The sequence below is a fragment of the Cervus canadensis genome, chromosome 20 (genome assembly GCF_019320065.1).
Source record: "Cervus canadensis isolate Bull #8, Minnesota chromosome 20, ASM1932006v1, whole genome shotgun sequence".
Classification (NCBI taxonomy): Eukaryota; Metazoa; Chordata; class Mammalia; order Artiodactyla; family Cervidae; genus Cervus; species Cervus canadensis.
The window spans coordinates 33,841,201-33,846,510 of NC_057405.1; positions in this window are offsets into that span (position 1 = coordinate 33,841,201).

The following is a 5,310-nucleotide window of genomic DNA, read 5'->3' on the forward strand; positions in this document are numbered from 1 at the left end:
GCATAAGATTAAAAATGTTGTCTTTATTTTTTGGTTGTTTTTTTAATGCATTATTTGTGGGAAAAGTATTATAAAAATCCCCTGGTGGCTCAGACAGTAAAGAATCTGCCTGCAATGCAGGAGACCCAGGTTCAATCCCTGGGTCAGGAAGATCCCTTAGGGAAGGAAAAGGTACCCATTCCAGTATTCTTGCCTGGGAAATCCCATAGACAAAGGAGCTTGGCAGGAGCTACCATCCATGCGGTCACAAAGGGTCAGACACGACTGAGTGTATTAGTTGGGTACCTAGGCTAACTTTGTTTGACTTATGAACAAACTGGATTTATGACTATGCTGTTGGAATGGAACTCATTCGTATGTAGGAGACGTTATCCATTCTATTAGGGTATGTTCTTTTACTAGGGAGGGTGGAGGGAGGGAACCACATAGAATTATCTTTGATGCTTTGTCAAAATACAGTTTTTGAAAAACAGGATCTCAGATATGACATTAGGAAGGAGATCTTGATCTCTGGAAACTCTCCAATTTATCCTGATATATCTACTTTAGCCTGCATCACCCACATTTGAAAATGACAGTGTTGAAATTTCCTCAATTGCTAAAAGGTAATATTCATTTAACTCAATTTGATATATATTTATGGATATTTATGAGATCTATGGGTCTTCTTAAATTCTCAGCTCAAACAAGCCTTCAAAGACACTGTCGAAACACTTTTCCTCCCCATGGTCTGATTAGTATCCTTCCTCTTCCCTCATAAAGTCCCCAGGGCACTCCTCCAACAGAGCAGTTACTACACTCCTTAACCTTTAAGTTCTTGTTGGTTTTTTTTTTTTTAGTATAGATATTCTTTACACACTTAGTACCTAGAAAAATGTCTAGTATAAATAAGATGTACACAGAGGGTTTGACAAGTGAAGTAGTGCATGAATAAACATATTCACAAGTTTAATAAATACTTGTCAAGTACCAGTGGTGTGTCTCAGGCACTATTTTAGGTGCTGAGGATACTGTCCCACACATAAAAAGGCAGGTAAATGAATGGAGAAGGAAGGAAGAATGGAGAGAGATAGGGTTAAATGAGAAAGAAGAAAGAACAATCACATTTCTCAAGGCCCATATCTTCTAATAGAGAAAACAACCATCTCTTATCCTTCAGTCAGCAATCGGTCAGTCCGCAGGTATTTATTGAGCTCTAGTTTGAGTCAGACACAAATTGAGACACTTACAACAATGAACAAGAAGAGCCAAATGCCTGCGTCAGTGATCTTAGGATCTAGGGCAGTTGATAGGCAATGAGCAAATGGACATAGTGATGTATGATATAATATTAGTATGTAGATAAGTACTAGGGAGAAAACAAAGAGGATAAAAGCTAATAGAATAGGAGATGTAGGGACTACTTTCTAGTAGGATGCACAGGGAAGCTCTCTCTTAATGTTGCCTTTAAAAGACCTTGCAGTTACATAAAATAAATGCTAGAGAGGGTGTGGATAAAAGGGAACCCTCTTGCATTATTGGTGTGGATGTAAATTGATACAGTCACTATGGAGAACAGTATGGAGGTTCCTTAAAAAACTAAAAGCAGAACTACCATATGACCCAGCAATCCCACTTCTGAGCATATACCCAGAGAAAACTGATTCAAAAAGATACATGCACCCCAATGCTCACTGCAACACTATTTACAATAACCAGGACATGGAAACAATCTAGATGTCCACTGACAGAGGAATGGATAAAGAAGATGTGGTACATATATATGATGAGATATTATTCAACCATAAAATGTAATGAAATTGGGTCATTTGTAGAGATGTGGATGAACCTAGAAATTGTCATATAGAGTGAAGTAAGTCAGAAAGAGAAAAGCAAATATTGTATATTAACTCATATATGTGGAATCTAGAAAAATGGTATGGATTATTGTATTTGCAAAACAGAAATATGGACACAGACATAGAGAACAAATGTATGGACACCAAGCAGGGAGGCGGGATGAACTGGGAGTGTGGGACTGACATATATACACTACTGATACTATGTATAGAATAGATAACGAATGAGAACCAACAGTATAGCTCAGGGAACCCAACTCGGTGCTCTACATGAGTGCTAACTTGCTTCAGTTGCGTCCAAGTCTATGCGACCCTATGGACTGCAGCCTGGCAGACTCCTCTATCCATGAGATTCTCCAGGCAAGAATACTGGAGTGGGTTATCAAGCCCTCCTTCAGGGGATCTTCCCGATCCAGGGATCAAACCCACTTTTCTTATGTCTCCTGCATTGACAGATGAGTTCTTTACCACTAGCATCACCTGGGAAGCCTACTCAGTGCTCTATGGTGACCTAAAGGGGAAGGAAATCCAAAAAGAGAGGGTATATGTATACCTATAGCTGCTGCTGCTGCTAAGTCACTTCAGTGGTGTCCGACTCTGTGCGACCCCATAGACGGCAGCCCACCAGGCTCCCGTCCCTGGGATTCTCCAGGCAAGAACACTGGAGTGGGTTGCCATTTCCTTCTCCAGTGCATGAAAATGAAAAGTGAAAGTGAAGTCACTCAGTCGTGTCCAACTCCCAGCGACCCCATGGACTGCAGCCTACCAGGCTCCTCCGTCCATGGGATTTTCCAGGCAAGAGTACTGGAGTGGGTTGCCATTGCCTTCTCCACGTATACCTACAGCTGATTCCAAACAGGGAAAGGAGTATATCAAGGCTGTATATTGTCACCCTGCTTATTTAACTTATATGCAGGGTACATCATGAGAAACGCTGGGCTGGATGAAGCACAAGCTGGAATCAAGATTGCCAGGAGAAATATCAATAACCTCAGATATGCAGATGACACCACCCTTGTGACAGAAAGTGAAGAACTAAAGAGCCTGTTGATGAAAGTGAAAGAAGAGAGTGAAAAAGTTGGCTTAAAACTCAACATTCAGAAAACTAAGATCATGGCATCTGGTCCCATCACTTCATGGCAAATAGATGGGGAAACAGTGAAAACAGTGGCTGATTTTATTTTGGGGGGCTCCAAAATCACTGCAGATGGTGACTGCAGCCATGAAATTAAAAGATGCTTGCTCCTTGGAAGAAAAGTTATGACCATCCTAGACAGCATATTAAAAAGCAGAGACATTACTTTGCCAGCAAAGGTCCATCTAGTCAAGGCTATGGTTTTTCCAGTAGTCATGTATGGATATGAGAGTTGGACTATAAAGAAAGCTGAGCACCAAAGAATTGATGCTTTTGAACTGTGATGTTGGAGAAGACTCTTGAGAGTCCCTTGGACTGCAAGGAGATCCAACCAGTCTATCCTAAAGAAAATCAGTTCTGAATATTCATTGGAAGGACTGATGCTGAAGCTGAAACTCCAACACTTTGGCCACCTGATGCAAAGAGCTGACTCACTAGAAAAGACCCTGATGCTGGGAAAGATTGAAGGCAGGAGGTGAAGGGGATGACAGAGGATGAGATGGTTGGATGGCATCACCGACTCAATGGACATGAGTTTGAGTAAACTCCGGGAGTTGGTAATGGACAGGGAAGCCTGGTGTGCTGCAGTCCATGGGATCACAAAGAGTCAGACACGACTGAGCGACTGAACTGAACTGAGCTGAAGCTGATTCACTTTGCCGTACAGTAGAAACTAACACAGCAGTCATACTCAGAAAAAATTAATAATAGAAAAAGACCCTGCAGGAATATCACAAATTAAATATTTTAGCATCCTTTATTAAACGTGTTATGTGTGCACAATTTGGTAACAGAAGTTCTTATACAGAGAATTTATGATAACAGACTCTATCATTCTCTGCAAAGCCACATTGTACTACCTATAAATTTAACTACCGAACCCAAGCCCATTTGCCTGCCAAAACGATGCCTCAAATTCCACTATAAAGCCACCAAATCAAACAGAAGACACATAATATTAAACATTTCTCTTTAGTAATGACTTTTCTATTCACCCCACCCTAACCCCCATCTGCTTTCCAGCTGTTCAAACCCTCCCAATTCCCATTTTTAGAACCTAATTAGCTAGTTTTTAAAAAGAAACCTAAGTTCCACTAGTATTTAATTTAAGAGTAATTTTATACCTAAATACCTCCCAAAACCTCAACTATAATTTACTATATTCAAACAGTTACACATATTATAATTATTTCTAATAAATTTGTTTTAAAATAACAGCTGTCTTCTACCCTAAATTTGCTTCCAGAATCCGCATTTGCAATCAATACTCTTAATACTAGTACATATTGCCAAAATCTCTGGTCTTTGTCCACACATTCATACAAACAAATCGCCCTGTTAAACAATCCATCTCTCCCAAGATGTAATTTCTTAGGACTATAAAGGAAAGAGAATAAATACAATGAAACATTGGCTTTTTTATTTTTACTTTCTTCAGCTGTGTAATTTCCTCATCAAGCTAATCCTTCCATGGCTTTATCTACTACCTTGGCCAAGGTGCCCAAATTCAAGATCTCTAGCCCTGCCCTTCTCTCCATATTGTCAACTCCCTGTCAGACACTGATATCAGAAACTCCACAAGCTCAGAATAAACCTCATCATTCTGTTCTTACTGCAGTGAGTTCTTCTTTCCTACTCCCATTTCACAAACCCAGCAGGCATTCAAGTTCGAACCTTTTCAGTAACCTTGTATTTTTCGCCCACATTCATTTGCCAGGTCTTGAAAGTTTTCATTCTGCAGTGTGTCACTCAATCTTCTCTACATTTTCATTCCCATTATTAACCCAATGGCTCATATTTTGGGTTTTGCAATAGGAAGCCTAACTGGTTTCCTAATCCCACCATCTACCCCCCTTAGTTTTTGTTATGCATCATCACCATAGGATGTTTAGGATGTTAGGCATCCTAAAACATCCTAAAACCAAATACGGGATGTCCTGTCTTAACCCTACAGAAATATATTAAAAATTCTTCAGAGCATTCAAGGCCTTCCAGGATAAAAATCAAATCCGTATTTCCAGTCATGAGCAACCGCACTATTTGTCCAATCTCCCATTATCCCCAACTCCTGTTGCTTTCTCCCTCCTTCTTGACTTTGCCATGATGTTCTCCTAGCTGGAAAATGTCTTTCCTTCCCCTACCCTTTCTCCACTTTGTAAAATTTTAATCATTTTATAAAATGACATGAATTATTACTTTATTCTATATTTTTATCCATAATACAATATCTCCACCATGAGATTGCACTAGTATTTCAATGAGGTTTAAAAAATATTTTTTATTTACTTAATTACTTTTATTTTTTGTCTGTGCTGGGTGTTTGTTGCCGTGCGGGCT